Source organism: Peromyscus californicus, unplaced genomic scaffold (genome assembly GCF_007827085.1).
Source record: "Peromyscus californicus insignis strain IS unplaced genomic scaffold, ASM782708v3 Scaffold_12__1_contigs__length_115047231, whole genome shotgun sequence".
In the NCBI taxonomy this organism is placed as follows: domain Eukaryota; kingdom Metazoa; phylum Chordata; class Mammalia; order Rodentia; family Cricetidae; genus Peromyscus; species Peromyscus californicus.
In genome coordinates, this window is record NW_026294413.1 from 13,280,136 (window position 1) to 13,292,645 (window position 12,510).

The 12,510-nt window shown below is 36.7% G+C and overlaps 1 long non-coding RNA gene across 15 annotated transcripts in view; it reads left to right on the plus strand.

Moving 5' to 3' along the window:
* Window positions 1–12,510, plus strand: part of LOC128107057 (uncharacterized) — a 230,582-nt gene that overhangs the window by 123,706 nt on the left and 94,366 nt on the right. For 4 of the 15 annotated variants that reach the window (XR_008216928.1, XR_008216929.1, XR_008216925.1 and 1 more), the window contains one exon: window positions 10,005–10,100. The exons of 10 other annotated variants lie outside the window; for them this stretch is intronic. This is a non-coding gene — a long non-coding RNA (uncharacterized LOC128107057). Of the gene's footprint in view, window positions 1–10,004; window positions 10,151–12,510 lie in introns of all 15 variants that reach the window. One more of the 15 variants, XR_008216932.1, reaches the window with a different exon arrangement.

Here is a 12,510-nt window from a genome sequence, read left to right on the forward strand (position 1 = left end):
GCTATCTGGTGTTTGGTTCTTAATGGCTACATACAATGAGTTCTCTATAAATATTTTCAGTTTTAATCAATGGCTTTAAATTCAGAAGAGGGTCACAGCCTATCTGTCTTTGAAAAGTATCAGTCTAGTATCTCAATTAGGTGTGGCACTCAATAAAATTTGAATAAGGGCACCTGCTTTGTGGCCACTTTATACAAAAGGGGGTCTGGCACAGGGAACATGGATCACAAAGATACTACTTTATTTTGTTTTCTTTTCTTTTATTAAGGACTTCTTAAATTCATTTTACATACCAATCACAGATCCCCCGCTCCTCCCTCTTCCTGCCCCTCCTGCCTTCCTCCCTCAACTCATCCCCCATTCCCTTCTCCAATAAGGCAAGGTCTCCTATGGGGATTCCTGGTACATTCAGTTGAAGCAGGTCTAAGCCCCTCCCCCTGCATCAAGGCTGTGCAAGGCTGTCCCACCATAGGAAGTGGGCTCCAAAAAGCAACCTCACACATCAGGGATGGATCATGATCCTACTGCCTGGGGGTCCCCTAAGCAGACCAAGCTATAAAACAGTTTCGATTATGCAGAGGGTCTATGGAGGCTCCACAGCTGTTGGTCTAAATTTCATGAGTTCTCACTAGTTTGGTTTGGTTGTCTCTGTAGGTTCTTGCTCTTAGAATCTTTCTTCTCTCTCTTCTACTGGACTCCTGGAGCTTAGCATGGTGCTTGACTGTGGATCTCTGCATCTGCTTCCATCAGTTACTGGATGAAGGCTCTATGATGACAGTTAGGGTACTCATTGATTGGGTTACTGGGGTAAGTCAGTTCAGGCACCCTCTTCACTATTGCTAGTAGTCTAATTGTTTTGTTTTTTTATTTAAGAAATATTTTATTCATTTTACATATCAATCACAGATTGCCCTCTTCTTCCTCCTCCTGCTCCCCCCAGCCTTCTCACCTGTGCTGAGGCACCTTGCACAGCCTTAGAGAAGATTAAACTTTTAATTCAGTGGCTACAATTTGAATTTTAAGAATCATCCATTTATTAAACATCTGCTATTATGTATCAAGATAGTTATAAAATTTCAGGGCATAATATTCCTGTACTATAAAGGTAGAAAAACAGAGAGATAATTTGTAACTTGTAGTTAAGAACTATAAAGAGCTATAGCTATTTGCAGAACTTCACTGACTCAGATTCATCAAAGTTTTCTTTTACTATTGACAATCACATTCACAAATTCATCAGATTGTGGATTTAATGACCTTCATAGTTTTCATGATATATGTTTAACTAGAACCTCAGCTTCAGGAAAGAAATACATAAAAGTGTTATAAATATAAGATCTTCCCTTAGAGATTGTATCATTCTTAATTTCAATCCCATGTACATAAAATTAGAAAACTACCCTAAGTCTTCTCAGAACATATAAAAAAATCATATTACTTAAACTTTTTAAAGTATTATGTTTTAATAAATATATGTTGTTTACATTTCCTAAGAAAATTTTCCTCAGCGCTAACACACAAGGTAACGTTCTTCAGACTGTTGCATTAGAGGTTACGCTGGAGCAAAAGGAGGGAATGAATGCCATAAAGACTGGAGTGAGAGCAAACTGAAGGAAACTGAGTCAAATGCTCCCTGATTATCTTTTCCTTTAAATTTATTCATATTTTTATTCATTTTACATACCATCGCTCCTCCCTTTCCCCCTCCCCCTCCTCTCCTCCTACAGGCTACATTCTCCCATGGTGGTGGGGGAGGGGGGGCAGCTAAGCCTGGTACATTCAGTCGAGGCAGGACCAAGCCCTTTCCTGCTTTATCAGGGGTGAGCAAGGTGTCCGGCCATAGAGGCTGAGAGCAATAGGCAGCATCAACTTTGATGGTCATTTCCAAAGAAAACCTCCCGAACCCATAAGAAAAACTTGAGCATAAGATTAGCAAGAGACTGTGAGAAAATTTGCATCTCAAAGTAGTAGAGAAAAACTTTACAATAAAAAAAAAAAGCTAGAAAGAAAAAAATTGTTTGATTGGCCCATAGTCAGGAGGACTCTGTCTAAAATTTTCCATGTTTGTGAATCATTAATACTTTGTTGGTCAGCCTATTTTAAAATGTATGTTTATACTTTGTTTAGAATGCCTAGCATATTCACAGAAATAAAGACTAGGAAATAAGGAAAAATAAAGAGTGAGACGCTCCCAATAACTCCATTGCCAAACATGTCAGAAGAGCATTCCAGTATGCGATCATGCTGCTAATTTACTCTTGTATTTTAATGTTGAACAAGACTCACAAGTAGTGATAATGGAACTGAAGACCAGAGAGTTCTGCATCTACCACAGATTTGTGTCTCATAGTTACAATTAAAACTGCACACACATCAGTTTTGAACATCTTGAACTTGAACCTATTGCTATGTTAATGGACACCAGAATGATTCAAAGGTTGCTTCTATTTGCCAGACTGTATTTCATTCAATATGAACAGATGGTGTCTCATCTAGACAAATTGTACTTCAAAACAAAAGAACCAATTCCCTATTTTATAGAAGATTTATATTATGCCAACTATTTTTCAAGTGAACATAATATTAAATAAGTAAGGAAACATTATTATCATAAAATGAACTATCTGCACAGGTGAGGTCCAATTGGCAATCTTTGTGTCACATTATATTTTGAAGTTTATTCAACAGATAAAACATAAGTTTATTAACAGTGACTTTGACATTATAATTTTTAAATGTTCCCGAATCAAAGAACTGGCAATTAAATTATAAAAATGAAAACAGGGAACTATATAAAGGCTCTTCTCATCAACTTCCTAAGAAGCTCCAAAGTATTTTAAAATAAATTATTTAATTTTTCAACAATTTCTGGTAATAATTTAGTGGCAGTGGAGAAAAATGTGACACAATTCTCTCAAGATGAAGAAAATGAGAACTTGATGTGAGTTATATATTACTTTTTAAGTAGGTAAGCAAGAAAACATACAATCTTGATACATGAACAATTTCTAGTCCTATATATCATTTCCCATGACCATCCCTCTCATAATCATAATCGTGCACAGAAACTGCTGTTAAAAACATCAAACATATGCTTTCATATCATTGAACATTTTTAACATCATTGATGTTCATGACTCTATAAATGATGCTATGATTCAATAAGCCATTTATTCACTCAAATCAAAAACTTCGGTTTTTGCCAACTTCTTTCTCTCCGATTGCTCGGTAAACATCAGTAGGGGGGTCTCCACTGTGTCTATTCCTTTGCATTCTTACTCCTGACTACTTAGAATTTCCATCCATACTATTTTGAGCTGTCACTTTCAATTAGCTTGTCACCTTTCTCTCATGCCTCTTTTAAATATATTCTCCACAAGACATATAAAATTCCTAATAAAGGAGGGTCTTATAACTCTGTATAGCAGTTTTCCAATATAATTTTATTAAAATTAAAACTCAATTAAGTGCCTCATTTTTCTACAGTGCATTCTTTAATCTTAGATTATACTCCTTCTGACTATGTAGACACGGTTGATATGAGTACCACTTGTATTCTCAAACATTGGTTTGGCCTCGAGGTCCTAAGTCTGTACACATGAAGATGTTTGTTTCTTATAATTCCTGGTGGTTTGAATAGTCTCCATAAGTTCATATATTGAATGTTTTATTCCTACTTGGTGGAATTACTTTTTTAGGAGGTGTGGTCTTGATGGAGGAGGTACATCACCACTGGTGAATATTCAGGATTCAAAAGCTGAAAGCATTCCCAGTTATTGCTCCACTCCCTTTCCTTGTATGAGGATCAGGATAAAAGCTCTGAGCTACAGCGCCCTCTCCATGCCTGCTCACATTCCCTAGCATGATGATCCTAGACTAACCCTACGAAACTGTTTACAAGGCCTATAATAAGGGCTGTCTTTATAAGTTACCTTTCTCACTGGTTTTCTTCTTAGCAAAAGAAGATTGACTAAGACTTTAGTTGTTTTCACATTCTTCAATAGCCTTAAATAGAGATCTTCTAATTCTTTCCTCAGTCATAAATAACCAGGCAATGGTGACACACGCCTTTATTCCAAGGAAGTAATATGGTAGGGCACAGAAAGGTATATAAGGCGTGAGGAAACAGGAACTTGCTCTCTTGAGGCTGAGGATTTCTTAGAGGTAGGCTGGTAGCCAGCTGTTCTGCTTCTCTGGTCTTTCAGATTTTACCCTAATATCTGCCTCTCAGTTTTTTTTACTATAAGACCTTTTAAGATTAGTGTTACATTTTGTTCTTTCTTTTTATTTTATTGGAAATAGATCTATTTTCATACAATACATTCTGATTAAAGTTTCCTCCCTCTATTCTCCCCAGTTCCTCCCCACCTCTCCTCTATTCTGGATCCACCTCCTTCCGGTGTCTCCTTAGAAAACAAATAGGAATTGAATGGATAATGATATAACAAGATATTATAAGATATAACAAAACAAGCAAATTGCAATAGGATAAACTAAACAGAAGGAAAAGAGCCTAAGAAAAGGCAAAAGAAATAGATATAGACATAGAGACACACTCATTCACACATTGAGGAATTCCAAAGAACACAAAACCAGAAGCTACCATATATACCCAAAAACTTTAGGGTAAATAATTAATAAATATAATAAAAATTAAAATAATGTTAAAATTGAAAAAAAGCTGTAATGTGACATTATGAAACAATGAACCTCCCAAGTTGCATTTGAGTTCTTTTTCTGTTGGACATCTACTGATCGTCATGTGGCCTTCCCTTAAGAGTAGTTTGTTTCCCCAGTGAGATTTACTTAGAGAAAACTAATGTTCTCCAGGGTTCCCTTATTTCTAAGGTGAGGGCTTTGATGAAGATATCCCTTTAGGGTGAGAGTCCAAAGTCTCCTGTTTCTCCATATTAACTGACTGTGGGTCTCATATTTTTTCACATCTGCTGCTGGAGGAATCTTTTCTGATGATGCCTGAGCACAGAATTTATCTATTGCTATATCAGACTGTCATTATGAGTCCTTTTACTGCTGCATTCCTTTAGTAGAACAGTAGTGTTTGGTTTATCCCTTGATCTTTGTGTTATCTAGCTTCAGACTTTTGGCCACCCAGGCAGCATTGGTTATGCATTTTATCTTCTAGAATGATCCTTAAGTCAAATTAGACAATGGTTAGTTACTCCCACAAGCTTTGTGCCATCCTTGCACTAGCATGTCTTGCAAGTAGAACACCATTGTAGATCACAAGGTTTATGGGTTTATAGCTGGATTGTTGTTTATATTTCTCCTTTGGTAGCCTGAAGAGAACCTACTTTTACTAAGATCACTAGTCAGTAGTGGTGATGGCTTTATGTAGGTACCAGCTCATCTTCTTCATTTTCAATGAATTGTGCCTTCAGCAATGGAGGCTTGCAGTCAGTTCGTGGAGAACAACCTGTAGCTTTTGCAACAGCCTGGATTGTTGGAGGTCCTCTGAAGATCTCTTTGGTCAACAACTTGATTAGATGTAAATGATTGCCAGTAGTGAAGCTACATTTGGTGATGAGAGATGTTCAGATGGGGCTCTGTCTTCTCTGTTATCTGCAAATTTTATTTAGATCATCTTTATGTATGTATACATTTTAGCAAGCATCTAATGTATAAGTTCTCTACCCAACCCCTCAAATGACACTTAATTTTAGTTGTTTTTCCTCCTATTCCACCCTTGTTCCCCTTATAGCATCCTCATCCCTGTTTGATATTCAAGTTCCAGGCCCTAGCCATTCATTCATAACCGTCCTATTTTTCTTTCCCAGGGAGATCTGTCCCTTCCCACCAATCCATTACTCTATACCTATTCATTGTGGTCTATAGACTGCAGGGAGCTTGTTTTCCTCTTAATATCTAGCATACACATTTAAGCAAATACCTACCACATTTGTCTACTTGGGTCTTAATTATCTCCCTCAATATGATTTTTCTCTAGTTCCATCAATTTACACATGAACATCATTATTTCATTTTTTTAAACTGCAAAGTAATACCACATTGGGTAAATATTGCATGTTTACTTTAGCCATTAATCCACTGACAGACATCAAGGTTGTTTCCATTTTCTGGTGATTATTAATAGAGCAGTAAGAATATGGTTGAGCAAGTGCCTCTGTAGAGTATGAAGCACCCTTTGGATATGTGCTCAAGAGTGGTAAAGCTAGATCTTGAGATAGTTCTATTCCTAACTTCCCAAGGAACTGTCACATTGATTTTCACAGAGGCTGTACATGTTTGCATTCCCACAAGCAATGGGTGGGTGTTCCCCTTACTCTATCTCCTGCCAGCATGAGCTATAACTTGTTTTATTGATCTTAGTCATTCTAACTGATAAAAGATGAAATCACAAAGTAGTTTGATTTGCATTTCTCTGATTTTTTGGGATGTTGAACATTTATTTAAATGCTTCTCAGCCATTTGAGTTTCCTCTTTTCAGAATTCTCTGTTTAGATCTGTGTTTTATTTAGATTGTGTTTTATTTTCTTGATATCATTTTTTGGTTCTTTATAATATTTGGATATTAACCCTGTCTCAAATGTGCAATTGGCAAAAATCTTTCTGCATTCTGTAGCCTACCATTTTGCCCTACTGATGAAGTCCTTGCTATGTAGAAACTTCCTAGTTTTGTGAGGTTCTATTTATTAAGTGCTATCTTAGTGCCTATGCTAAAGCTTTTCTGTTTTGAAAGTCCCTTCTGGTGCCAATGAGTTCAAGACTATTCCCCAATTTTTCTTCTATCAGGTTCAGTGTATCTGGTCTTATGTCAAGGTCTTTGATCTATTTAGAGTTGAGTGTGGTGCAGAGTGATAAGTATGGATCTCTCTGTATTCTTATACATGCTGACATCTATCATCAGTTGTTGTAAATATTGTCTTTTTCCATTATGTATTACTGACTTTTTATTAAAAAATTAAAATTAGGTGTTCACATGTGTGGATTTATGTCTGGATTTTTAGTAATGTTCCATGGATCAACATGTCTGTTTTTGTGCCAGTGTCAGGCTGTTTTTATTACTATAGCTCTGTCGTACAATTTGAGCTCACGCATGGTAATACCTCTAGTAATTCTCTTAATATTCAGCATAGTTTTATCTATGGTGTTTTTGTTGTTGTTGCTGTTTTTGTGTGTGTATATTCTCATATAAAGTTGAAAATTGTTCTCTTGAGATCTGTGAAGAATTTGGTAGAATATCAATGGGATAGCATTAAATCTGTAGATTGTTTTGGTAGGATGGCCATTTTTACTTTATCAATCCTACCTGCTCATGGAGCAATGGAGCGTCGGGGATCTTTCTATATTCTGATATCTTCTTTAATTTCTTTCCTTAATGTCTTACATTTTTTATCAAGGAGTTATTCCTTGATTTCTTTCTCAGGTCATTTGTATATAGGAGGCCTACTAATGTTTTCTGAATTAGTTGTATATCCTGATATTTTAAAGAATGTATTTATCAGTTATAGGAGTTTCCTCATGAATTTTTTTTTTTTATCCTGGTGTGATCAGACACCAAATGGCCTGGAAACTGAACCCAGGTCCTCTGGAACATCAGTCAGTGTTCTTAAACAATGACCCATCTCTCTTCCCCTACCCCACAGAAATTTTAATGTCATTGTGTATACTACCCTATCATCTGCTAATAGAGATACTTTGACTTCTTACTTTCCAAATTGTATCCCTTGATCACCTTCAATTTTTGTTTATTTATTTATTTCATTTGTTTGTTTGTTTTTGCATCCCAACCAAAGTTTCCCCTCTCTCTTTTGAGAAAAGGATGGGCCTCCAATGGATATCACCCAGACATGGTATATCAAGTTGCCGTGAAACCAGGCACATCCTCTTCTCTTAAGGCTGGGGGAGAGAATCTGATAGGAGGACTGGGTCCCCAAAACAGGCAACATAATTAGACAGCCAATGCTCTCACTGTTAGTAGTCTCACAAGAAGACCAAGTTACACAACTGTAACAAATACATTTTTTTTAAAAAACCCTTCTTCATTTTTTTGTTGTTCTAGCTAAGACTTTAAGTACTATATTTACTAGGTATGGAAAAAGTGGAAGAGCCTTTCTTATTCCTGATTTCAGTAGAATTGCTTTGAGTTTCTAGGTGGTGCAGGCCTTTAATCTCAGCATTTGGGAGGCAGAGACAAATCTCTGTGAGTTCCAGGCCAGCTTGGTCCACAAAATAAGTTCCAGGACAGTCAGGGCCACACAGTGAAACTCTGTCTTGAAAAACAAAACAAACAAAAACCAAAAAATATTGATGTTCGATATGGGCTTCATGTAAACTCCTAGTGTTTTTTTGAAATATGAACATTGAATCACTAATCTCTTGTGTTGGATATTGTCAAAATCATTTTCCATTTTTAATGAGATGATCATGTTTTTATCTTGCAGTTTGATTATATGGCAGATTACGTATGTTGAACTATCCCTGCATCTCTTGAATGAAGCTTACTTGATCAGTTGGATAAGGTTTTGGATTTGGTTTGCAGAACTTTTATTGAGAAATTTTGCAATTAAAATTATGGTGGAATTGGTTTGTAATTCTCTTCATTGTTGGGTCTCTCTGTGCTCTCGGTATCAGGAAACTGTGGAATCATGGAATGAATTAGGCAGTATTCCCTCTGATTCAAGCTTGTGGAATAATTTGAGGCCTCTTGGCATTTACTCTTCTTTGAAAATCTGGTAGAATTATGTACTAAAACCATCTAGTGCTGGTCTTCGGTTGTTGTTGGCAGACTTTTAGTGACTGCTTCTATCTCACTAGGAGTTATAGGTCTGGTTAAATTGCTTGTTTTACCAATATTTAACTTTGGTATGTGAAAAAGATGAAGAAAAATATACATGCCATTAGACTCTCCTACTTGGTGTCACACTGTTTTTACAATATGTCTTATAATTCTGTGGACTTTGTCATGTCTGTTGATATTTCCATCCTTTTATCTCTAATTTAATTAAAATAAATCTTCTCTCTGCTTTTTTATTAATTTGACTACAAGTTTGTCAATCTTATTTATTTTCTCAAAGAATCAACTATTTGACCAGGCAGAGAGGGGGACATAGAGGAGGAAGATGAAGCTGAAAGAAGTGGCCAGGTACAGAGCTGGGGTAAAAGTGGGGGATTGAATTTGGAAGGAGAAAAGAAGTTGTAATCGTCCTTGCTTTACTGGCCTGTGTGTCCAGAGCGCTCTCAGGGAATGCCTACAGGAGATGATGTTTGGGATGTGGTGGTGAGTTGGGGCAAGGCAGTTTAGAGGAGGAGATCTATGTGGTCTTCCACAGATGCAGGCAGGAGCTTCCTCCCAGTATCGTGTCCTCCTTGTTCTTCATCCTTAGATCACCATAGACTCTAATGAATGATGCCCATATACATGTTGGGCAGTCTACCAGTAGGTCAACTTACCAAAGAAAAGTTATCAATTGCCAATAGTTCCTGAGATAAGAACATCCCTCAGGAGCACCTCTCCTCCCCATTCTTTACTTTTTTATATTTTGAAATTATAGTCTAGTTGCAGCATTTATCCCTACCCCCTTTCTTCCTCAAACTCCTCCCACATACCTGCTGAAAATTTCTCCCTTTTGTGTTAGGTATGTCCATTGGCATTTGTATTGTCCAGGTCTTGTTAAGTCAGCCATGTTAATGAAACCTCATGGATGTAGCCTCTCTGACATTTCTAGACAAATAATCTTTTTTGTTCCTCTGGCTCTTTCAATCTTTCCACTCTATCTTTTGCCATTATTATTGAGTTTTAGATACAGGGATGGTTGCCTTGTCCAGAGGACACGATCTCACTGCACTCCTCCCCATCTTCTGATATTACATTCTTACTAGCTAAAAATACCTGTATATTCTGACGTCCCTGGGTGGGCTTCAATCCCCAAACTTTCTGTTAACAGCAAGGAAGTGCTACTGGTAGTGCATCCAAGTGTGAGGAGAGTCTAATTAGCATGTCTCTTTCTAATCCCTCCCCTCAGAGCTCAAGGAAACCTAAGAAGAGGCAAAAAGAGTGTAAGAGTCAGAGAGGATAGAGGACACCAGGAGAACAAGCTGCTCTGAATCAGCTGATCAAGGTACAGAAGAGCTCACAGAGACTGGAACAGCCAGCACAGGTCCTACGTGGGTCTGTACCAGGTCCTCTGAGTGTATATTGTAGTTTTCAGCTTAATAAATTTAAGGGGCTCCTGATGGTGAGAATAAGCGGGTCTCTGACTTTTCTGCCTGCTGTTGAGACTCCTTTCTTCCTGTTGGGTTGACATGCCCAACCTCGGTATGATAGTTTTTGCTTCCTCTTATTTAAATTTGTCATGTTTGGTTTTTGTCTCTTAGAAGCCTGTTCTTTCCTAATAAGAAATCCGGAGGGGAAGTAGACAGGGGAAGAATTGGGAAGAGTAGAGGAAGGAGAAACAATAATCAGGATAAACTGTATGAGAAAAGAACTATTTTATTAAAAGAAAAAAATATATTTCTAGGGTTGGAGAAATACCTCAGATGTTAAGAGCATTGGTTGCCTGTGTTCAATTGCTGCCACCCACACAGTGGCTCATATCCACTTGCCAGTCTGTTCTTAGTAGGTCTGAATCCCTTTTTTGAATCTGCAGGCACTATTTGCAACAGGTGCTAAACAGATATAAAATGAAATAAAGTATGCTTATTATTTCGTTGAGAAATTTGTGCAGGGTGTTCTGATCATATTAACCCTTTCCCCAAAGCTTTGAGACTCATTGTCTTTCATATCAACCCCAACTTTTGGCTTCTTTTCTTTTCTTTCTTTGTGTCTTTTCTTTGTTTTGTCTTTTGTTTGTTTGTTTTATGTTGTTGTTGTTGTTTTGACACCACTATGTTCAATTTGTGCTGCCCGTGTATTCTTGGTTATGTGGTCTTGCATTATACTAGAGCATGGTTGACTTGCCAGAGGATATATTTTTGGAAACGGAATTCCTCCATTCCCAGAGGTTATTAATTGGTAGTAAATCCTTACTGGGACATTGAACTCTCTTCCTATGTTCATATTGGGATTAGTTTGGCTTGAGTTTCCACAGGTATTTTGAGTGCTGTCATAGCTGAGATGAGTTCATTTGTATAGTTGCCATTCTGTGTCCAGAATATGTTTTTTCTTTCTAGCCATCCACCACTTTTGGATTTTATATTGTTCTATGATGACCACTGAAATTTTTATGATGAGAATAGGATGTGATATTGACATTTCACTTTGGACTGCCCATTCTATAGTGTGTTCTTCTCTGTATTTTAAGCAGTTGTTACATATTTGTATTAATTATCATCTATTGCACCTAGATATTTCTGTAATGAGCATGGAGAAATGCCTTAATTATTAGGTCATACCATCGTGAATATCCTCAATTTTGTCTGCTCTTATGTTTCTTTTGCCTCCTAATGTTCTATGATTAGCAAAGGGGTGATACAGACTTTCTGTTTATAGGCAAGCATGCATAGTCATTTGTTTACAACACTTCAAACAATTATGTCTCTGGATTAACCACTATTGAGCATAGTAAGAATCTTCATTGACTGAATTTGAGAACAGATGATATCTAGGGATACATACAGAAATTTTTAGAAAATAGTTTGACAACATGATCCTTTCACAAAATATCAGTAGGATTTCTACTTGTCCTCTATGACTTACTCAGATTTGACAATGTTTCACAGGCATTCTTCCTGTGAAACAAGCTTTCACTGTGCTTGGCAGTGCTATAAAGGGGCTGTGGTAGGTGGATGACATCAATGATCTTATCAAGAACTGGACCCTGCGTGCTACAATATTGACCTACTAGAAAAGGTGTAACCACTGTTTCAATAGTGGTAAGACATTTTTATCTTTTCAGTGATGACATTCTTCACACAAAAATGTTCTATGATAAAATGTTAATATCATAAAAAACTGTAAAATACAATGCCAAGGTTTCAGGCTACTTCCTAGGGTTCATGTATAATAAATTATTTCATAAATTAATAAAGAATTATTGCTGGAAATTACTGAATGTCATTGGTCAGGTGTAAAGAAATTTCTTTCCTTTGAGAAATAAAATAAAAAAAAATAAAAGAACTCTAAAGAGTTTTGCACTGGGAGTCTTCACATAGAAGAAGATTGTCTCCTACACTCTACTTGGGCACAGCTGGAAGCCTTAATGAATTAGAACATTGAGTTCTCCTTCAAGCAAGGTTAATTTAGAGCTTTTGGGGCTTGAGAAGCATCCATAAATTAATTTCTACAACATATAACATTTCCATTAGCTCTTTCAGGATAAAATTTGAATGTGATGTGCATAGAAATCTTACAGTCTCTCATTTTCTGCTCAAGAATGAAAGAGCCATACAGAATTGTTTCCGTTTTCTCTAATATCTATCAATTATCAGTGTTACTAAAATATATGAGTTTGTGGGTGTGTAAAATAATGATTTGTGTGCAAACTAAAAACTTCTTTTTCTGGCTTTTCAAAATATCTTCCACTGTTCATT